This window comes from Lithobates pipiens, unplaced genomic scaffold (assembly GCF_037356315.1).
Source record: "Lithobates pipiens isolate NorthernLeopardFrog02 unplaced genomic scaffold, aLitPip1_a1.2 Scaffold_18, whole genome shotgun sequence".
Taxonomy (NCBI): Eukaryota; Metazoa; Chordata; class Amphibia; order Anura; family Ranidae; genus Lithobates; species Lithobates pipiens.
Window position 1 is genome coordinate 117,518,499 of NW_027507758.1, and position 24,473 is coordinate 117,542,971.

Consider the following 24,473-nt stretch of genomic DNA (forward strand, 5'->3'; position numbering starts at 1 on the left):
GAAAATCATATACACTAAATCAAAATGTTATCACATCTTCTGTCCAGCAAAAATATTAATGCCTTTACAATAAAGTCAGTAATGTCTTGATTACAATACAGTTTTGTACTAAATGAAAATCTACAGAAAATAAATCCTTACCATCTGCTGTCCGAGCTGGATTTTACTGGAGTTGGTTTCAGAAGCACCACTGGAAAATTATGAGCTAAGTCACTGAAAATTAGATGGAACCCCTGCGGTCTAATCCTTTGTAACCAGCCAGTTCTCTTTGGACTTTCTATGTTTGATTAGAGCCACTGTAATTAAAGAAATTACTAAACAGACAGAAGCCGTCTGGCTGGACCTTGGTTACCACATTGACTATGTGCTTTTTTGTTATGGAAATGAATCTCAGTTATGCTATTGTTCACCCAGTCTTTTGTTATATATCATATATACTGTATATATACATAGTATATCAGCATATCACTATGTACTGATCATTGTTCAAGATTAAAGTGAGACTCTACATTTCCATGTTTACAATTTATGTAGATTAAGGCTGGCTTCATACTTATGTGTTTTTGCATGGATGTATTTTCCATTGAAAAAAATAATAATAATTAGCATTAGCACATATTGTCGGCCTTTTGGCTAAGATCAAGTGTAGTATCTGTTCTTGTCAGTTGCCAATAGGTGGCGCTAGTTTACCGTCCCTGCTCTACGGCGAGGTGGAGTAGGGGTGGCGGTTGCTATGCAAAGCCTGTTGGTGTAAAGGTGACCCGGACTGGTTTGTAGCCGGTTCGGGAAGCCTCCTGATGAGGGCGGAGAACCACTGGTCGGCGCCAGGGGAGGGGACCCTGGCAGACCGGCTTGGATTGTGGCAGCTTTAGCCCCAGTCAGTTTTTCGGGAGGGAACGCTTAGCTCTTCTGTTCCAGCAGAGGAGCGGCCGGTACCTTTCGAATATAATTAGGTAGGAGTGACGGGAGTGAGGGTTTGACCTGATGGCAAAGGGTCTCACTAAGCTCGCTGATCTCCATGCCTTTCTGGCTGTGGTGGGGGCTGTCGTGGTCTGGGCTGGGCTGTCGGGGATGCTTTTGTTGGAAAGCCCATGGTGATGTGCCCCTGGAGTGGCAGTCCAGGGGTGCCTTCTTTCACTGTGCGTCTGCACTTTGATTTAGGCACCTAGGTCACGTCACCATTACACGCTTTTTTTACACCTGCCTCTAGGGCCCGGCCTTTTGGCTAGGACCAGAGGAATTTTTGATTCCTGGCCGGAGGGCCGGTCATTGTATTGCACAATGGCCACTTTTCACTCTCCTCTTCACTATCCCTTCCTCACTTTTTATTTATTTTATTTGTGTGTGTTTGTCACTGTTTGTCACTGCACGTTTGATGAGTAGGGTGTCGGTCCTCGGACCAATCCTGAAAGTCTCTGGGAGAGCGGACATAGGCCTTATGGCTTGGTCCAATCTCCATGAGGGGGGGCCTACCTTCGGGGAAGCCCCCACAGTACCAAGTACCTAGGAGGTTCTGTTTCGGCAGTCCTCCCGGGGAAAGGAGGGATTCCGGTTTCGTCCGGGTCCCACTTGTTGAGTCTGGTACCTCAGTCCCTGTCTGGAGCCTAACGCCCCGGGGGATCAGGGTATGGTCCTTCTTTTGGAGGACATCAGGCACCCGTCTGCACTTTTTAGTGTTTCACTCTTTATGTGTGTGCACTTTTTTTATGCACCGGGTGGAAGTTTTTTGGGTGTGTTTGCACGCCATGGGCTTTTTCAAAAAAAAAAAAAAAAATATTGTCATAGTTTGACACATGTTTAATTGCACATGGCATGACAATTGCATTTATATTGCATGTCAATGTGTACTAAAACCTGTGTTAATGGCACCATAAAGCGTATTGGCAGGTTGTCTACTGTATGTGTAGTTAACATCCGGCTGCCCAAGTCAGGGGGAAGGGGTTAATGTTTTTGACTGCTTTTCTCTGCTAGGTTTGCAGTCTTTTGCTGGTGTCCAGCCTCCCTCCTGTGTTAAATAAAAGGGAAGAGGTTTAGATCCTGAAGGGGCTTCAAGGACACTTGGGAACGCATGCTAAAGACTTGCTGGGACTCCCGGTTTGCTCTGAAATGGCAATTTGCCAGAAGAACCGTGTAACATGGACTTCTCTGTCAGAGTACCGCCAAGTTTTGACTTTCTTCTAGGAGATTTCAATTGTGCAGGTTATCTGGGGCAGCCACAGTTAGGTGCAGTTAGGAATGAAATGTCATTACATGTTGCCAAGTTTTCAGTAAACTTTGATTCTACTCCTCAGAGGCTGGTCTGAAGTTATTTAAAGGGGTGCATGTGAGGTCTAGACATACTATCAAGGAACTTGGGTCAGCAACCACAATAAGGGGTTTTTGTAACATCGCTACAGCATAGGTTCATGAGTAACTACAAGGAGAAACAGCAACCAGTTATTGGCATGGTACCTGATACCAGGTACTCCCTCCCTAGCTGTTCCTCTCTGCCGGTTACCGGGAGTGGACTAACATTATGGATATCAAGGCCTGATCACTTGGTACGGAAGGAGAAGAGTTAAGTAGAGCATGTATGGGGGACCCCATAATGTTACTGGGAGTGAGGTAACAGAGGTACGTTGACTAATGGAGTGGGCAGCAGCTCAGTCTGTATGCAACAAATACATCAGAACAAGTGTGTAGAACATAGGAGGAAGAACTCTATATCTTGGGTACGAAACACATGTGGCTCATCATGGACTTAAGAGACGCCTTAATGTTTGACTTTTTACATGACTGCGGCTCCTGCTTGGTCCTCAGGCTTGGTGTGAATGCCTTTGGGCAAAGTATTACTCTGTGCAGCGGTTAGTGACCCCATGCAATGTCTGGCATAGTCCAAAGTACCCATCCCCCCACAGTGTAAAATCTTGTCCCCTCAAAATAACTCAGCACACAGCCATTAATGTAAAAACCGCTACAAATGTCCAAATTGGGCCCAATTAGCCATTTTCCATCCCTGATGTCATGTGACTCATTAATGTTACAAGGTTTCAGGTGTGAATGGGGAGCAGGTGTGTTCAATTTTGTGTTATTGCTCTAAATTTCTCATACTGGTTACTGGAAGTTCAGCATGGCACCTCATGGAGGAGCTGAAAAAAAGCATTGTTGCTCTACATAAAGAGGGAATATTGGCAAGACCCTGAAACTGAGATGCAGCAGGGTGGCCAAGACCAGGGATGGGCCAAACACCCCATGATTCAGTTTGCGCCAGAACACTGTAAACAAGCAAACCGTTCTAGCGAACAAGGCCTGGTTTGGATTTGGGGGGGGGATACCCAATGCTGTTTTTTTTTTCCACGTGGAGTTCCCCTTAAAATCTATACTAGACCCTTTGGGTACTATATATACTGAAGTTCAGAGTATATATAGTACAGTCTCTATAGTACACTGCAGTCCGTATAGTATTTATAATGCAGTTCAGCGTATATAGTGCAGTCAGTGTAGTATATATAATATAGTGCAGGGTATACAGTGCAGAGTATATAATGCAGTGTATTGAAGTGGTTAAGGGGAACCCTATGACAGAATTAAGAAAAGAAAACAGCTTGGGGGTCCCCCCCCAAAATCCAGCTCTGTGATATCATCATGGAGGAGTGGAAGAGGACTCCAGTGGCAACCTGTGAAGCTCTTGTGAACTCCATGCCCAAGATGGTTATGGCAGTGCTGGAAAATAATGATGGCCACCAAAAATGTTGACACTTTGGGCCCAATTTAGACATTTACATGTAGGGGTGCACTTACTTTTGTTGCCAGTGGTTTAGACATTAATGGCTGTGTGTTGAGTAGGGAACACCCCCCAGTTTGGCTTGCAGAAGAACATGTGAATAGACAAAAAATGTGTGCGAACACCGTTTGTCTATGGGACACAAACGTGAAAAATCAAAAGTGCTCAATTTAAAGGCTTATATGCAAGTTATTGCCATAAAAAGTGTTTGAGGACCCGGGTCCTGCCCCAGAGGACATGTATCAATGCAAAAAAAGTTTTAAAAACATCAATTTTAATAATTTTTATTTTAATAATCCTTAAAGTGAAACTATAAAAAATAAATGTTCCTTTAAATATCATGCCTGGGGGGTCTCCTTAGTCTGCCTGTAAAGTAGCACATCTTTCCCATGTTTATAACAGTACCACAGCAAAATTAATCTTCTAAAGGAAAAAATGTAATTCAAAACTGCTTGTGGCTGTAATGTATTGTCCGATCCCGACAATATAGATGCAGGTCATTGAAAAAAAACGGTGTTGGTTCCCCCCGTCCATTACCAGGCCCTTAAGGTCTGGTATGAATATTAAGTTGAACCGCGGCAAAATGTAAAAAAAAATGGAGTGGCGGTCCCCCCAAAATTCATACCAGGCCCTTCAGGTCTGGTATGGATATTAAGGGGGAACCCCATGGCAAAAAAAAAAAATGGTGTGGGGGAATCCATACCAGACCCTTATCCAAGCACATGAACTGGCAGGCTGCAGGAAAAGGGGGGACAAGAGAACGCCCTCCCTCCTGAACCATACCAGGCCACATGCCCTCAACATGGGGAGGGTACTTTGGGGTCCCCCCCAAAACACCTTGTCCCCATGTTGATAATAGCAACATTATGAAAAGGCTGCAGCCACGGGGAGGCAGAGTTTTTCGTTCTTTTTTTTTTCTTGGGTCGTCGGCACTATGATTGAAGATGAATGGACATCACAGGACACTTTTTTTTTAAATAAAGGAATTGTCCAAAACTGTCTCCTGTCATATTTACTTTTTTTGACACTTTTTTGGTGTAGGGGTACAATGTACCTGATACTCATTCACATGGGGGGGTCAGGATCTTGGCCACCCCTTGATAAAGGGGGCTTCTAGACTCCAATAACCGCCCTGCTGAACCCCACAACCACCGGGCAAGGGTTGTGCGGAACTTTCTTGTCCCCAACATGGGTACAAGGGGTTTTGGGGATGATGCCAAACAACCCTCTCCAAGCTGAGGGCGTGTGGCTTGGAATGGTTTAGGAGGGAGGGCACTTTATTGTCCTCCCCCTTTTCCTGTGACCTGCCAGGTTGTGTGCTCGGATAAGCATCTGGTATGGATTTTGGGGGGACCCCTACGCCATTTTTTTATTTTGGCATGGGGGTCCCCTTAAAATCCATACAACACCTGAAGGGCCTGGTATGGATTTTGGGGGGCCCCCACACCATTTTTTTGTTGTTGAAAGTTTGGCACAGGGTTTTCCTTAATATCCATACCAGACCCAATGGTACTAGTAATGGACTGGAGAGTACGCTGCAATTGACCAAAGGATGCAGGTCAGGTCTCACAGTGCATTATGGGGCGTTCCACAGGCACTCAAATTTCCCACGAACTCCCCATAAGGTTCCAAATTTCAGCAAACGGGCGAACAACCGATGTTCGAGTCTAACTTACTCTTGTCTCGAACCGCGGGCTCATCCCTAGTGTTGAGTTAATTTGAGGGGACAGCAAATTTACATGGTTATAGAAGCTGTACACTCACTACTTTACATTGTAGCAAAGTGTCATTTCTTCAGTGTTGTCACATGAAAAGATATAATAAAATATTTTCAAAAATGTGAGGGATATACTCACTTTTGCCAGATACTGTATTGATTGATGGTGTTAGTGACACTATAGGAGTTTTTGGCAGCATTAATTAGTTTAAGTATCAACATTATATATATCATTATTGAATATATTTTTCTTGTTGGAGTTTGTAATTGATACACTGAGTAGCGCATACGTTTCTTTCCCATTAATCACTTTTACACTCATCACTTTATACTTGTGCAGCAACCATGCAAGTGTTCGATTACATAGAAAGTAGAACAACTAATTTAGCATAAATTTTTGTCAAACCCGATAATAAACAATTGGGAGACATGGAGAACATTTTTAGAAAAATGGGGCATCTCACGGAAAAGAACATTAATTCTTGGTGGAATGTTTTTACCCACAAAGTATATAAAAGACAAAATAGTCCCAAGAAGACTGCATTGGAACATCTCCATCAATAATGGCCTCCTTGATACCGATTCGATAGAAGATTGATTTTTTTTTTTTTTTATGATAAAGGGTTAGATGTTTTAAATTTTTTAATTAAAAGAACACAAGAAAATTTATGAACAAATAGTTGAATTGAAAGAAATTGGAATCATTAAAAACTTCCTGAGTTTATGACTCTATCTAATGAATTGAATAAAGAAATGGAACAAAAAGATAATGACACTGTGGCAAGGAAACAAATATTTGAGGGACACTAAAGACTATCAAGAAGTAGTAGCCTATAAATACCAAAGTAACATCAATATCAATGTGCCATCCACATATACAATACCAGAAAAGGAGGTTATTTTTACATATTTTACAGACAATACATCCGACATGGGTTACATCCACAACAATGGAGAGAAAAAAAAACACAACCAAGATGCATTAAGAATAGTAACGTTGTACATATCAACCCTGGCATATCTGAACCAAATATGTTTCCAACCCTGCCATTCTACCAGATCTTCACCCACCTCTCCTTGGGTCTAGAAGTTGTAACCGTCACTCCTGGGCCCACTGCCGCATAGTACCTGGAAATTCACTTGGCTGGACTCGGATCAATTAGAACGTTCTCCAGCTCAGTACTCTGTACCAAAATTTCCCCCTTCCCAAACTGCGTGGTCGCTGCATGCTGCAGCTGCGCATAGCAGAAGACACAGGTCCTGGGCACTCAAGGAGGTTAAAGTTACATCACGAGTAGGGATGAGCCGAACACCCCCCGGTTCGGTTCGCACCAGAACTTGCGAACGACCCCCGCGTTCGGCACGAACGTTAGAACCCCATTGAAGTCTATGGGACTCGAACGTTCGAATTGGAAAGTGCTAATTTTAACGGCTAATATGCAAGATAGTGTGCTAAAAAGGGTTTGGCGACCTGCCTCCTGCCTCAGGGGACATGGGTCACTGCAAGAAAAAGTTTTAAAAACTACCGTTTTGGCGGGAGCACTGATTTTAATGACGATTAAAGTGAAAAAAAAAAGTGAAATATTCCTTTAAATATGGTGCCTGGGGGGTGTCTATAGTATGCCTGTGAAGTGCCACGTGTTTCCCGTGTTTAGAACAGTCCCTGCACAAAATGACATTAAACGGAAATAACACCATTTAAAACTGCTTGCGGTTTTAATGTTATATCTGGTTCCTGCAATATGGTTGAAAATCATTCAGAAAAATGGCATGGGTAGCCCTCCCTGCCCATTACCAGCCTATTTGGGTCTTGTACGCATATTAAGGGGAACCCCGTACCCATATTAAAAAAAGGAAATGCGTGTGGCCCCCAGGCCCTATATACTCAGAACAGCAGTATACAGGCGGTGCAAACAAGACAGGGACTGTGTAGGTTTGTTGTGTTAAGTTGAATCTGTTTGTCATTTTCAACCGGTACATTTTTAAAGTGTAGCTCCAGTCAAAAAAAATATCTTTAAGCTTTTTGGAAAACATAGGGAAGGGTTATCACCCCTGTATAATTTGTTTTGTCGTCCATCTTTTTTCATCTCACTTGCTGTTGTCTCCTTCCGTTTGCAAGTAGGAGATGTTTGTAAATTGGATGTTTGAAAGTAGGGGCCTGCCCTATATGCTCTGCAGAAATGGCGGAACAAGGTGTTGGTTTTGCAACAACATTGTAAGCCCTCAAAGTGACTCTTGGTGGCCGCTGGAGCGCCCTGCTGTGAACGATTATATCAAGAATTGTAATTACATGCCATTGTTGAACAGTGGTAGAAAAATTGACCTTTGGTGGTTGTGGTGCTGGTGCCACAACACTATAAGTCCTCACAGTTACTCTGGGTGGGCACAGGAAGGGGCCCTCCTGTGAAATATTATATCAAGAATTGTAATTACATGTCCCTGTTAAACAGGGGCAGAAAAATTGGGCCTTAGGCACTGGTGCCATCACACTGCAACCTCTGCCATATACTCTAGTTTTTTTGCAGGAATTTGCCCTGCTGCAAAGCATTGCATCAAAAATTGTACTTAAATGCCCCTGTTAAACAGGGGCAGAAAAATTGGGCCTTAGGCACTGGTGCCATCACACTGCAACCTCTGCCATACACTCTAGTTTTTTTGCAGGAATTAGCCCTGCTGCAAAGCATTGCATCAAAAATTGTACTTAAACGCCCCTGTTAAACAGGGGCAGAAAAATTGGGCCTTAGGCACTGGTGCCATCACACTGCAACCTCTGCCATACACTCTAGTTTTTTTGCAGGAATTAGCCCTGCTGCAAAGCATTGCATCAAAAATTGTACTTAAACGCCCCTGTTAAACAGGGGCAGAAAAATTGGGCCTTAGGCACTGGTGCCATCACACTGCAACCTCTGCCATATACTCTAGTTTTTTTGCAGGAATTTGCCCTGCTGCAAAGCATTGCATCAAAAATTGTACTTAAATGCCCCTGTTAAACAGGGGCAGAAAAATTGGGCTTTAGGCACTGGTGCCATCACACTGCAACCTCTGCCATACACTCTAGTTTTTTTGCAGGAATTAGCCCTGCTGCAAAGCATTGCATCAAAAATTGTACTTAAACGCCCCTGTTAAACAGGGGCAGAAAAATTGGGCCTTAGGCACTGGTGCCATCACACTGCAACCTCTGCCATATACTCTAGTTTTTTTGCAGGAATTAGCCCTGCTGCAAAGCATTGCATCAAAAATTGTACTTAAACGCCCCTGTTAAACAGGGGCAGAAAAATTGGGCTGCTGGCATCACCCAGAACCAAAAATGTTCTTCCAACATATCAGCGGAGGAGGAAGAGGATAGACAATCAACATAACAGGACAGTCACTCAGCATCAGCATAGGCAGTCTTGAAGGGATGTGGTATTTCAAAAAAAATTATTCGGTTACATCAGCTTCAGGTGCTTGGTAGCTGTGGGTGATCCAAGACTGATTCATCTTGATGAAGGTCAGTCGATCAACTGATTCGGTGGACAGGCGCACCCTGTGATCGGTAACGAAGCCACCAGCAGCACTGAAGGTGCGTTCCGAAAGAACGCTGGATGCAGGACAGGCCAGTAGCTCAATTGCATACTGTGCAAGCTCTGGCCAGTGATCCATCCTCAAGACCCAGTAAGCCAGAGGATTTTCAGTGGGAAAGGTGTCCAAGTCTGACCTTGCCCCTAGGTATTCCTGCACCATGTAAATTAGACGCTGGCGATGGGTGCTGGAACCAATCATACCTTGGGGCTGCGGACTAAAAAATTGTCTGAACGCATCAGTCAGACGGCCACCTTCTCCACCGCTCCTTCTGACTGATGCCTCAGCAACACGTTGTCCAGGACCAGGAGTTTGTGACCTCCCAGTCTCTGGGAACGCGTTGCACAGAGCTTTCTGCAAGGCCTCCCGGAGATGTCTCATCCTCTGCTCCCTCTGCGATGGCAAGATAAGGTCGGCAACCTTACCCTTGTACCGTGGATCAAGGAGAGTGGCCAGCCAGTAATGGTCCCTCTCCTTGATCCGAAGAATACGAGGATCCTTCCGCAGGCTTTGCAGGATCAGGGAGGCCATGCAGCGTAGGTTAGCTGAGGCATTCGGTCCGGAGTCCTCTGGGTCACTAAGGACAACATGATCCGCAGCTACCTCCTCCCAGCCACGTACAAGTCCACGTGTTTCTTGGGACTGTAAATCATCCCTATAAGACTGCTGCTGCTGATGCTGAGTGCCAGCCTCCACCTCCATGCTGACACAATCATCCTCCTCCTCCTCTTCCTCACCCTCTTCCTGTGTGATGGGTGGCACAGCAGGAACACTGTCTGGATAAAGGGGGCCTTGAGAGGCAAGGAAGTCCTCCTCTTCCTGCCTCTGTTCTGCCTCAAGTGCCCTGTCCATTATTCCACGCAGCGTATGCTCCAAGAGGTGGACAAGAGGTATAGTGTCACTGATGCATGCACTGTCACTGCTCACCATCCTTGTGGCCTCCTCAAACGGTGACAGGACAGTGCATGCATCCCTGATCATGCCCCACTGGCGTGGTGAGAAAAAACCAAGCTCTCCTGACCCTGTCCTGGTGCCGTAGTCGCACAGGTACTCATTGATGGCCCTCTGCTGCGTGTGCAGCCGCTGCAGCATGGCCAATGTTGAGTTCCATCTGGTGGGCATGTCACATATAAGGCGGTTCTTGGGCAGGTTCAACTCCTTTTGGAGCTCAGCCAGCCGAGCACAGGCATTAAATGATCGGCGGAAATGCACACAGACTCTCCTGGCCTGTTTCAGGACATCCTGTAAGCCGGGGTACCTGCCCAAGAACCGCTGCACCACCAGGTTAAGGACGTGAGCTACACAGGGCACATGGGTCAGTTGTCCCTGTCGGAGGGCGGAGAGGAGGTTGGTGCCATTGTCGCAAACCACCATTCCTGGCTTAAGCTGGCGTGGCGTCAACCACCTCTCGGCCTGCCCCTGCAGAGCTGACAAAACATCCGCCCCAGTGTGGCTCCTGTCCCCCAAACAAACCAGCGCAAGCACGGCATGGCATCGTTTTGCCTGCGTACTTGCGTAGCCCCTGCAACGCCTACGGAGCACCGCTGGTTCTGAGGACAGAGCACTGGAAGAGGCCGTGGAGGAAGAAGAAGAGGAGGGGGTAGAGGAGAGAGGTGTGTCACAACCAATAGTAGCATTTTGGAGGCGTGGTGGCGGAACAACCTCCAATACTAATGCACCTTGTCCTGCATCCTTCCCAGCAGCCAGAAGAGTGACCCAATGGGCCGTGAAAGACAGGTAACGTCCCTGTCCATGCCTGCTGGACCATGAGTCAGCGGTAATATGCACCTTACCGCTGACCGCCCTGTCCAGCGAGGCAAGGACATTGCCTTCCACATGCCGGTAGAGAGCCGGAATTGCCTTCCGTGAGAAAAAGTGGCGTTTGGGGACCTGCCACTGAGGAACCGCACATTGTACAAACTCACGGAAGGGGGCCGAATCTACCAACTGAAAAGGCAGCAGTTGAAGTGCTAGCAATTTAGCCAAGCTAGCATTCAACCGCTGGGCATGTGGATGGCTGGGAGTAAATTTCTTCCGCCGGTCCAGCACCTGGGGCAGGGACATTTGTCTGCTATAATCGGACGTGGATGTACCACTAGCAGAGTTCCCGGAAGCACTTGGCTGTGACACACCTAATTCTACACCTTCATTCCTCTCAGAGCAGGTTTCAGAGAGGACTGAAGGTCTAGTGGGGTTGGAGATGCCAGCTGATGAGGAGCAAGGAGAGGTCCGCTTTGTTCTTTGGTGTGGGTCTTTGAGGTATGCTTGCCAACGAGCTGCATGGCAGGTCAACATATGTCTGGTCAAGCATGTGGTGCCCAAGCGGCTGATGTTTTGGCCACGTGAGATACGCTTGAGACATATGTTGCAAATAGCAGCGGTGCGATCTGATGCACTCGTCTCAAAAAAGGCCCACACCAAAGAACTTTTAGAATAACGCGCAGAGGAAGCGCTCTGCGCAGGCGGAGCTCTGCGGTGTGATTCAGTCGGTGTGCTGCCCCTAAGCTGGCCCCCGGAGGGCATCCTGCCTCGTTGGACATGTGCCTCCTCCTCCTCCTCCTCCTCCTCCCTCCTTCCAGGCACCCACGTGGAGTCAGTGCCCTCATCATCCCCTCCCTCTTCATCGCTGTAGCAAACCTGGCAGTATGCTGCAGCTTGTGGAACATTACTGCCAGATTGCTGTCCTTCTTGAGCATCCCCTCTCTCTGTGCTCACGCTACTGCCTTCCTCTAGCTGAGTGTCATCATCAGAGCCCACCAAACACTGGGCATCCTCCTGGAGCATGTACCCAACACTGTGCTCAAAGAGTTCAGGAGACTCCTCAGGAGGACGTGGTGGGTCTAGGGAAGGAGTCACTGATGATGACATTGAGAGGAGGGACGACGATGTGTTGGCAGCTGCTTTTCTACTACCCTGAGACTGGGTGAGAGAGGATGAGGAGGATGAAGAGGGCTTGGTCATCCACTCTACCAAGTCGTTGGCATGTTGCGGTTCAACATGTCCAGCTGCAGAAAAGAAGGACAAGCATGTCCCATGGCCACGTGCTGATGACAATGCACCGCGTCCCCGACCAGCACTGTTGTCTCTAGACACAGAGCCTGCTTGCCCTCTTTTATCGGCTCGCGCCTGTCTGCCTCTCCTTGCTGGCCTTCCAGACATGGTAATGGCCTGAAGGGAGTTGGGTAAAACAGTAGTTGGGTAGTTTATATTGTGCTGGAGGCACACAACACCCACTAACTCCTGCAGATGCCTTTTTTATAGAACAGCAGAGTTAAAGGGGTATATACAGATGTATACTGTGCTGTGCTGGAAGCACACACAACTTCCAATAACTCCAGCAGATGTCAATCGGGCCCAAATAGAGAACAGCTATGTAGGTGGATAATAGCGGTATGTACTAGGTACAGAGCAGGCACACAGCACGCACTATCTCCTGAGTGACACTGCTGACTGCAAGCTCTATTGTTAAAGATGGACCACTAGCTATATAGGTGAGGTGAATATCACGGTGTATACTGCGGTCAGGGCACGCAGACAATAACCAGAAAACAGCAGAGTTAAAGGGGTATATACAGATGTATACTGTGCTGTGCTGGAAGCACACACAACTTCCAATAACTCCAGCAGATGTCAATCGGGCCCAAATAGAGAACAGCTATGTAGGTGGATAATAGCGGTATGTACTGGGTACAGAGCAGGCACACAGCACGCACTATCTCCTGAGTGACACTGCTGACTGCAAGCTCTATTATTAAAGCTAGATCACTAGCTATATAGGTGAGGTGAATATCACGGTGTATACTGCGGTCAGGGCACGCAGACAATAACCAGAAAACAGCAGAGTTAAAGGGGTATATACAGATGTATACTGTGCTGTGCTGGAAGCACACACAACTTCCAATAACTCCAGCAGATGTCAATCGGGCCCAAATAGAGAACAGCTATGTAGGTGGATAATAGCGGTATGTACTGGGTACAGAGCAGGCACACAGCACGCACTATCTCCTGAGTGACACTGCTGACTGCAAGCTCTATTGTTAAAGATGGACCACTAGCTATATAGGTGAGGTGAATATCACGGTGTATACTGCGGTCAGGGCACGCAGACAATAACAAGAAAACAGCAGAGTTAAAGGGGTATATACAGCTGTATACTGTGCTGTGCTGGAGGCACACACAACTTCCAATAACTCCAGCAAATGACAATCGGGCTCAAATAGAGAACAGCTATGTAGGTGTATATAGTGGTATGTACTGGGTACAGAGCACGCAGACAGCACGCACTAACACTACTGACTGCAAGCTCTATTATTAAAGCTAGATCACTAGCTATATAGGTGAGGTGAATATAGTGGTGTATACTGCGGTCAGGGCACAGACAGTAACCACTACACAAGAGCAAAATAGTAAATCAGCCAAAAACGATTGGTGTGTAACTGTGTTGAAGGTACACAGAACACCCACTGCTTCAGATGCTAACAAACACTACACGAGGCCGCCTGAAAGGCAGCTTTATATAGTGTGGGGCGTGCACTACACTGTCTGAGCTATGATTGGCCACAGGCAGGATGCCTGTGGCCAACCATTGCTCTTCCCGCTACTGGCGCTGCGATTGGCCAAGCATGCGGGGTCACAGTGCATGCTTGGCCAATCGTGAGACAGCAATGCATTGCGCCATCGCAATGCATTGTGGGCCACACGAATTTTGCCGCGAACGGCCCAAACGTTCGGAATTCGGCGAACGCACGAACGACCGATGTTCGAGTCGAACATGTGTTCGACTCGAACACGAAGCTCATCCCTAATCACGAGAAATAGGAAGAAGGGAGCACCCACAATGCCACATCCATAATGTATCAAGGGAAAACAAAGATGTTAAAAATAGATAGCAACAGGTCGGACTATTAAGGCATGGAAGCAAATAGGAAGGTAGAACATTTTTTTTATTTTATTGAAAAATACAATATCATAACAGTGTTCAAAACACTATAAAAATCATATGAAATTATATAATTTGTACATTGAGTCCCTGTGCGTCGCATCTACGCGTTTCACCATAAAGGCTTCATCGGGACACGGAAAAAGGTTCAAAGATGTAGCAAGAGAGAACAACAATAAATCTCACTCTCTGAAATGACATATATCAGAGTTAAAATTCAAAAACAAAGCATATATACATAAACTTTGCATTGCATGTCACATTTAAAAAGCATGCACTCAACTATCCAGAAAGCAGGGAGGCAAGCATAATCAAAAATGATGGAGAAAATAAATAGATAAATACATATTAAAAAAATAAGTGAATATACCTTCAAATGAGCTGCGCCTCAAGTAAAAATGTCATAGCAACCAGGACAGATCCAAATATATGGAGCGGTCAACCACGCTGTGATAGAGTGGACAGCAAGTGGCACATTCTGATGAGCACTAACATAAAAGAAAAATAAATCAAAAGACCATTATATTATTATTATTTTTGTAAGTACTAGCTTGTGCCTCACTTATAGTGATTAATATTCATTATAGATAGATCCCAGATATGGATTTTTCCCTTTTCCCTTTTCTAAAGTTACATCACTTAACACAAATGTAGAATGCCCTGTTGATCCAAATCAGTGGAAAGAATATGCCAGAACCCCCAGAAATCCACCTAGGAATAACCCACCACTTCATAGAGCTCCTAATTGGCAGGGGCAATCTAACTGGAATAATCATTGAAAAAAAGCCCCACTGGAAAAACAACTGGAACCTTAAGAAACCACCATATAAAGGACATTACTATCAACAACAACCTTATTACTATCAGGGTCAGGAGAGAAGAACCCCCATTCGGGAATGTGATTGGGACAGAATGAGCCCAGCTCCTTATGTATCTGATCAATGTCAATATCTTCATTATGATGATTGGAAAGTTACTGACCAGTGTCAATATCATCACTATGATGCTAGGAGAGAACCCAGTCCAACATCAAATAGATATGATGTTTTATGAAGAGAAGAAGAGACATCAAGACGTTATCAAGAAGAAAGGTATCAAGATAACTATGAACACACATCACATCATTTTTTAGGAGAGAGACATCAGATACCCCCAAGAAGACCAGATAAGAAAAAGCAGAGACAGGAGATCACCAGGACCCTAAACAAGAAGAAGACGAAGTCCAGAAAGACAAGAGGATGTAAACAAAATAAAATAAGAACAGTAGGAAATGGGATCTTTAACCTTAGTGGAACAGATCTCACACAACAAGAATAATTAGTGCTAGATAAAGGCCTGAAGTTTACCCCTAAAAAAAGTAAATTCTACGCTTATGTTGATATTCAGAAATTAAATATAAAGAAACATATGTTGTCCAAACCAGGAGAAGTGTTATCAAGAAGATTCCCAGGGAATGACATGAGTATACATAGTACTTTAAGAAACAAATCCTTATTCAACCCTCCCCAAGGGAATGAAGAACATTTAGAAGTTTTCAAAAAAATGGTGACACAAGGGGGGTTATTGACGAAGGGCTAATCCACTTTGCACTGTAAGTGCAAACTACAACTGCAAAGTGCAAAACAGCATTTTAGCTTGAACATGATTGGATAATAAAATCAGCAGAGCTTCTCCTCATTTCAGATCTACCCATCAGATTTACAATTGCACTTTGCACTTGTAGTGCAAAGTGGATTTGCCTTTCATATATAACCCCCAAGATCTCAATAGATTACAGGTCAAAAAAGTGTGGGACCCAATAGAAATAAGAAAACTGATCAAGAATTTGGAAGAAAGAAAAAACATTGTCCTCAGGGAGCTATTGTAATACTGTTGAAAGAAGCATATCAAAAAGAGATGAATAAACAGCTGGAAAATTCTCAAACATATCAGAAACTCTTAAGTAATCCCACATTGAATTACAAAAAGATTTAGAAGGGTTTTTCAACTAAAAAAAAGCAAGATACCTTGTACCCAAAACATGTCGGATTACAGTAATTTATATACTTCCTAAAATTCATAAAAATAAAGAACACCTCCCCCCCCAAAGGCTTATTGTTAATGGCATAAATTCAGTAGGAGCTTGATTGGGGGATTATATAGATTGGTTTCTACAACCAGTGGTACAGGAGACTGAATCCTATTTGAAAGATACAAAACATCTCATCCATTTATTAAGTGATATTAAACTGGATTCAGAGTCGATATGCTTAGCCACAGCAGATGTAGCTTCACTGTATATGAATAACCACCATCAGAATGCATTACAAGCCACAAGATGGGCTCTTAGGAAATTCAGTGATCTAAAGTGTAGACAAAGACAATTCCTTTTGGAGTGTCTAGACTACAGCTTAAATCGGTTATTTTTGGTATGACCATGTTTATTATGGTCATACCATGGGAGTTGCAATAAGTGCTAAGTATGCACCCAGTGTTGCCTACCTGTATATGAGCCAATGGGAAGAGGAAGCTGTGTATAAAAATAGACCTCATAAGTTGATTATGCACAAAAGGTACATTGACGATTTTTTTATTATTTGGATTGGAGATAAAAACAGTCTTCAACAGTTTGGTCAAAATCCTAATATGACCAAAACAAAATATGTGGTAAATATTTGTTAAATATATAACAGTGACCTTGTTACAGCATATGGAGATCGCTCAAGCAGGTTGATGCGCATTACCTTTGGAGTTGAGGTGAGCTGTCATTGCATATGGTGGTGGAGTTTGTTCTTTCTGAGTGATTCAACACAACTATATGATTGCTGACACTGGGATCTTTTTGTCAAGCACTCACTATATGATTTAAAAAGGACTATTATTGGTGTTTATTATACACCTTTTTTTGCACTGGACTTTCAGTTTTATTTCAATTATATTTAATTTAATTTTGCAATTTTTTTGCACATTTCACTATGTTGGATAGATATTTGTGGTGTTTGATTTAGCGCCACTCCAATACTATTTACACATATTGGTGTTATGATGGTGTTAGTGACACTATAGGAGTTTGTTGGCAGCTTTAATTCGTTTAGGTGTAGCCAGGAGCCAGCTATTTCTCTTGGGACCCCAGCCTGGATCTGCAAGCAGGGACTCTATGTTGGAGAGTGCTGAGTTGATGCCTGCGCAAGAAGAGTCATCCCACATGCATCTTTGAGGCATCTGTTGACAGCATTGCTTTACTGTCCAATGACAGCCTGAATGCCGCTTCTGCTTCATAAAGATCACCTTGCAGCTTATCTGGGTAGACCATGGTGCGGTGCAGCAGAGGCCGGATGCGAATCAGACTGAGACGAAAGTACAGTTAATCACACTTGTTTAATAATAACAAAAAGGTAAACAGAGCGTCAGGGCTGGCTTAGCCCTTCCTTCTCTGGGCTGGCTGCTCAGTTGTCGGCTAATTGCCAGCTCTCATCTCTATCCACAATCACCCAGCTGTTCCTGATCCTACTCATCTGACCTGCCTACTTAAAGCTGTCCAGCTCACTTCATCTCTGCCTTCGCCTTGGTCACATCACAAGAAAGCATCTCCTGTGGTTCTGTTTAAAGGCTGGCTTGCTGACATCCCTTCTGGCTCCTTACCCTGCTTGCTATTGCGCCACTTGGATCCCTGACTTCTGGCCTGGCTGATTACCCAATCTGGTTATTGAACTCTGGACTGGCTGACTACTCGATCCGGTTACTGGACTCTGGCTATGCTTTGACTACGCTTACTCTATTTACCTTTTTATTTTCTATTAATAAAGAAGTGTGATTTAATTGTACTTCTGTCTCGATCTGGTTCATGGTTTCTGACACGGAGTAAGCGTAGTCAATACTTAGCCAGAGTTCAGTAACCAGATCAGGTAGTCAGCCAATGCCAATGTCAGAGAGCCAGAGATCAATGTAGTAGTACAGCAAGCAGGATCGGGAGCCAGAAGGAACGTCAGCCGAGCAAGTCTTCAACAGAAACACAGGAGAAAAGTCTCTGAGATGTCGCCAAAGGGGAAGGCAGAGATGAAGTGAGCTGGATAGCTTTAAGTAGGCAGGACTGATGAGCAGATCAACAACAGCTGAGTCACTGTGGAGAGAATGAAGGTGGGGCTGAGCCCAGCCCTGACAATTACTTCCATTCACCTTGCTGTCACTTGTAGTACCACAGGATACAATACCTTTAATTCAACAATTACAGTGATCTCTCTCTGTACTTGACCAACACCAGAAGACTCTGTTCTTTGTTGAAACCAGACCAAACAAACCAGCTTTGCTCTGCTATTCAGGAATTCCTTCCAATACCATTCTCCTAAATGGTAGCTGAAGACATAAGGACTTCATCTCTGTAACTCAGGACTACATCAAATCCCCCCAGCATAAGGAATCATTTTTACTGTGCCATTGTGTTTGTTTGTACCTGTGGGTTAAGGTACAGAAGGAAGTGGTCTGACATAACTAAAAGTCATTGACCTGCCCTTCTTCTCCCTGTTCACATAGGCTACATATGTATGGCCTGGGGGGCCACCACCATCTAATTGCTCTTTATATTTGATTATCTGACATTATTCATAGTTATTGCTGTTTCATCATCAATCACATTTTATTTGAAGTATTTCTATAGAGTCTAAGTTTATGTTGTTCACCTCCAACTGTCTTTATCATATCAGTAGGGATGAGCCGCACACATGAATAATCAAAAGTGCTAATTTTAAAGGCTTGTATGCAAGTTATTGTCATAAAAAGTGTTTGGGGACCTGGGTCCTGCCCCAGGGGGCATGTATCAATGCAAAAAAAAGTTTTAAAAACTGACGTTTTTTCAAGAGCAATAATTTTAATAATGCTTAAAGTGAAACAATAAAAGTGAAATATTCCTTTAAATTTCGTACCTGGGGGGAGTGTCTATAGTATGCCTGTAAAGTGGCACATGTTTCCCATGTTTACAACAGTCCGAGAGCAAAATTACATTTCTAAAGGGGAAAAGGTAATTTAAAAGTACTCACGGCTATAATTAATTGTCGGTCCCCGAAAATACACATAAAAGTCATTAGAAAAAAACAGCATAGGATTCCCCCACAGTCCATTACCAGGCCCTTTTGGTCTGGTATGAATATTAAGGGGAACCTCAACCCAAAATTTAGTTAAAAAAAAATGCGTGGGGATTCCCCAAATTTCATACCAGGCCCTTCAGGTCTGGTATGGATATTAAGGGGAACCCCACACCATTTTTTTTCAAAAAATGCCGTGGGGGTCCCCCTCAAAATCCATACCAGACCCTTCAGGTCTGGTATGGATTTTAAGGGAAACCCTGTGCCAAAATTTAAAAAAAATGGCTTGGGAGTCGCCCCAAAAATCCATACCAGACCCTTATCCGAGCATCCAGCCTGCCAGGCTGCAGGAAAAGAGATGGGACGAGAGAGCGCCCCCCTCCTGAACCATACCAGGCCACATGCTCTCAACATGGTGAGGGTACTTTGGGGTAGCCCCCCAAAGCACCATGTCCCCATGTTGATGTGGACAAGGGCCTCATCCCCACAACCCTTGCCTGGTGGTTCTGGGGGTCTGAGGGCGGGGGGCTTATCGGAATCTGGAAGCCCCCTTTAACAAGGGAACCCTGAGATCCCGGACTCCCCCTGTGGGAAATGGTAACGGGGTACAAATGTATCCCTACCGTTTTACAAAAAAGTGTGAAAATTGGTAAAAATTACATGGCACGACTTGGGACAAGTCCTTTATTAAAAAATAAAAAAATAAAAATGTTCCACGAGTCTTCTTCTTCTTCCTTGCTCCACCGATGGACCAAAAAAAAAAGCGACCGACCTGCCTCTATGGGAGGCACCCGCTTTATAACTCGTCTTCGCTTTGACAGTTCTTTTATAACTGATAAAGGGGCCACACTGTGATGTTCCCGGGTGACCCTGCCCCCCTCTGACCCACAGAGTCTTACGTTCGACTCGAACATCGAGCTCATCCCTACATATCAGTAAACAAAATCTATTGATTCATCGGATTTTAGTGTGTTTATTTCATTGCTGTCATTGATAGAAAATGTCTGATCCCAGGGTGTCAGAGGGGGTGGAGGACTTGCAGGGTCGGGGCAACCAGTGGGATACTGATTCTACCAGCAGCCCGCACAGGGGTAGCTCTACTTAAGTTTCAACACTATATATATCATGATTTAATATACTGTATTTTTCATTGTTGGAGTTTGTAATTGATACATGGGAAAGATACTTATGTGCTACTCGGTGTATCACTAGTGCCTTATTACCGAACCCGGCCTGACTTTTGGCTACTCTTCTGCCTGCTGTCAGTGTCTGATCTGCCTGCTAGTTGCTGACCTGGACTGTCTGACTTTGCTTTGGATCTTTTCCCGGCATCTAATCCTGCCATCAGGGCCGTAGATAATTTTTTTTTCCTGTGGGGGGTTCAGGTCTTTCAAACTTTCAAAGGCATCATTTACACTTTTATGTTGGGGGAGGCACAGTAAAAACATGTGACAGCAGAGTGGGGCCATGAGACTTTGTAATGCAGCGCAGCAAAAATTATCCCCATTCAACTGAATAGAATGCAATGCATGCAGTTGTGGTGTGGTAGTGTACTCATTAGTACAGCGAGCTCCTCCTAAGCTCCCTAGTTTGTTTTTTTTCCTTCATCCTGCTGGGTTGAACTAAAAAAAAATTACCGTCTGGGATGAGCTTTATGTTCGAGCCAAACTCATGTTCGACTCGAACATTGGCTGTTCGCCAGTTTGCTGAACAGCGAACAAATCCATACCAGACCCTTATCCGAGCACGCAACCTAGCAGGAAGGGGGGGAACAAGAGAGTGACCACCCCTCCTGAACCGTACCAGGCTATGTGCCCTCAACATTGGGAGGGTGCTTTGGGGTAGCCCCAAAGCACCTTGTCCCCATGTTAATGGGGAGAGGGGCCTTATCCCCAGAACCCTTGCCCAGTGGTTGTGGGGGTCTGCGAGCGGGGGGCTTATCGGAATCTAGAAGCCCCCTTTGACAAGGGGACCCCCAGATCCCACCCCCATGTGAATTGGTAATGAGGTACAAATGTACCCCTACCATTTCACAAAAAAAGTGACAAAAAGGTTCAAAAACACAAGAGGCGGTTTTTGACAAGTCTTTTATTTCTTCTTTTCGCTTCTTTTTTCATCTTCTTTCTTCTGGTCTTCCTTCGGTGTTCTTCTTGTTCCTCCAACTTCTTCTTTTCCATCTACTTCATCTTCTTCTTTCTCTGCTCTTCTCGTCCCGCATCTTGCTCCGGCTTCTTCTCCGCTCTGTCCACACGATCCGCCTTAGTGGGCGTTTTCAGCCGTGTGACACTTTGATTCTTCTGACACTTCTTAAATAACGGAGCCCCGCCCTCCGTTATTTAAGAAGTGTCAGAAGAATTGAAGCATCACACGGGTGAAAACTCCCACTGAGGCAGAGAGGAAGCCGGAGCAAGATGGGGGACAAGAAGAGCGGTGGAAGAAGAAAATGAAGAAGAAGATGGAGAAGAAGTTGGAGGAACAAGAAGAACACTGAAGGAAGACCAGATGAAAGAAGATGAAAGAAGAAGAAATTAATAAAGGGCTTGTCAAAAACCATCTGTTGTGTTTTTTAACCTTTTTTGTCACCTTTTTTCGTGAAATGGTAGGGGTACATTTGTACCCCATTACCAATTCACATGGGCGTGGGATCTGGGGGTCCCCATGTTAAAGGGGGCTTCCAGATTCTGATAAGCCCCCCGCCCGCAGACCAAAGCAGCCTCCCAGTGTTGAGGGCATGTGGCCTGGTAAGGGTCTGGTATGGATTTTGAGGGAGACCCCCACACATTTTTGTTTTAATTTTGGTTCGGAGTTCCCCTGTGGGGAAATGCCCATGCCGTTTTTATCAATGAACTTTTATGTGTATTGCGGACCAACAATTCAGTGTAGCCGCAAGTAGCTTTAAATTACTTTTTTTCCTTTAGAAATGTCATTTTTCTGTCAGACTGTTCTAAACAAGGGAAATATGCACCCCTTTAAAGGCACACCCCCCAGGTACAAAATTTAAAGGAATATTACACTGTTATTGTTTCACTTTAAGCATTATTAAAATCACTGCTCCCGAAAAAAACATCTGTTTTTAAAACTTTTTTTGCATTGATACATGTCCCCAGGGGCAGGACCCAGGTCTCTAAACACTTTTTATGACAATAGCATGCATATAAGCTTTTAAAATTAGCACTTTTGATTATTCGTGGTCATGTCCCATAGACTTTAACAGTGTTTGCGTGTTCAAACAAATTTTTTCCTGTTCGCATGTTCTGGTGCGAACCTAATGGGGGGTGTTAAATGGCCATGGAATGGCAAATATACCATGAATATCTACAGCCAGGATCCCAGATGTTCCAATTCTTGTTAGCTGCTCAGCCTGTTCACCTGAGTGATGGGCTGAAAAGAGCCAATGCTGTTAACATGTATCTGCACATCAAGTGGTCCCCTTGTTTAAGCTCCAGTAGACAAAGCAAAACACATTGGGGTGTGGCCTGGCAGGAACCCAGGCTGAGGTCTCTCCCATCACTACTACATTAGCATAGGACTGTGGATGTGCAGCACCAGGGATTTTTTTTCCTCTCTTCTCTTCAGTGACTACAAGAGCTGGGATGAGCTCCATCCCTTGCCGGCACTCCTGCAGTACATTTGGTATCATCATTACTCCCCACATCGATTAAGCCTGAGCGACACACTAACAAACCATCTGTCACAGTGGTTACTCGCTGTTGGGGACAAATATCTGACCCTGGATGCAGAGACAGAGTGATTTTATCCAAGGGAAAAAGTGTAGCCCTACCTGCAGGTAACCACTGGATGTGCAGATACAGGTGGATACATGTTTACAGTAGCAGACAGCCTTGGCTCTTTTCATCCCATCACTCAGGTTTACAGGCTGAGCAGACATTAGAACATTTGATCCTGGGGGTAGGTATTTGCAGTATACTTGCTGCACCATGGTCATGTAGGTTATATGAATGAGACCCAAGACTGGATTTTAGCTAACCTTACTGTGCAAGTTAAGCAGGTGCAATGGGCAACATATAGTGGTGGGCAGTAAATTCAGTGATTTATTTAAACCTTAAAAAAAATGTGTCCTAAGAAATTTTATGAAATGTTTTATGAGATGGAAAAATAAAAAATTGTGTGCACTGCCTACCACAGGATGGTGCCCTTTGCATCTGGTCAATATGGTTAGCTTTTATTCAGTCTTAAACTGTAGCAAACCCAGCTTTTGAACTTGTACCTACAAGTAAGCCTATAATAACGCTTATCTGTAGGTATAGTGAATATCACCTAAACTTGTGGTGTTTAGGAGATATTCGCATGAAAAGCAGCCGGTGATGTCACTAGTGCATGCTCTCTGAAGGGACGGCATACTGCTTGGTTGTACTTCTCCTGGGGAGGAGTACAGTTCGTTTTGCACTTTTGTGACCCATTTTTAGCTGACAGCCAGCTATAGCCCGCTGTCAGCTGACATCACTTAGTAGGTCCAGGCTTGTGGAAAGATCCTAACTTTAAAGTCAGGATTCACTCAGATGCCTGGATCAGCAGCTCACTCAGCCTCTCAGTGAGCTGCAGAGACCCTGAGCCAGCTGCTCCTGACCCCTCCATAGCCTGGCATTCCAGTGAGCCTGGGGGATGGGGGAGGGGCGGCAGAGGGGCAGAGTCAGGTACTGATAGTCACCACTCTTTGCTCACTGAAGGCTAAGAACTGAGTAATCAGTGGTCTTTAAACGCTCTGTTGGGCTTAGAAGCAGCTGGGGACAGATGCAACATTGGTTTGATGCTCCATCCACCCAGGTAAGTAAAATTAAAAAGATAAAGTCTCTTTTAAAGGAAAAAAATCCCCCTCTCCCTCCTAAGAACCCTCTCTCCCCAAGCAAAGATTCCCACTGTAAAGTATCTTCCTCCCTCAAATACCCCCCAAAAATTAAACCCCCCTGTTTCTTAACCGACCCATCAAAGAAAAAATATCTCAATACCCTCTCCCCCAGCAAAGATTTCTAATTGTGAAGAAAATCTCTCTTCATCCAATCAAACGCCCTCCCAGAAGCAAATCCCTGCCATTAACCACCCCCTGTAAACTTCTCTACAAGAAACTCTCTCCCTTCTCCAAAAGCAAACCCACTCCCCTTTCCTAAACCCCCCACCAAAAGAAACTCCCCCAGACCAGATTTCTTACTTCCTCCTTCTTAAAACAGAAAATGTATGCCTCCCCACTTACCAGACCTCAGATTCAGCATGGCACAGAAGTAGGAAAACTTCTGCCTCCCCAGTCTCCCTCCGGCTGTGTCATATGATACCTCAAGGAGGAGTCTAGGAGTTCCCTCAACTGTGCACTGTCAATTGCCGGCATTTGGGACCTTGCAGTTATTTCATGCTTTTCAGGGGGATCCCTTTATTAAATTGAGGGGATAGGACACAATAGAAAGAGGGCTGGCTGCTCCACTC

The 24,473-nt window shown here is 44.8% G+C and overlaps 1 pseudogene; it reads left to right on the top strand.

Moving 5' to 3' along the window:
- The first annotated feature begins 613 nt into the window (after positions 1-613).
- On the top strand, positions 614-695 carry LOC143990658 (U2 spliceosomal RNA; annotated as a pseudogene).
- The last annotated feature ends 23,778 nt before the right edge of the window (positions 696-24,473 follow it).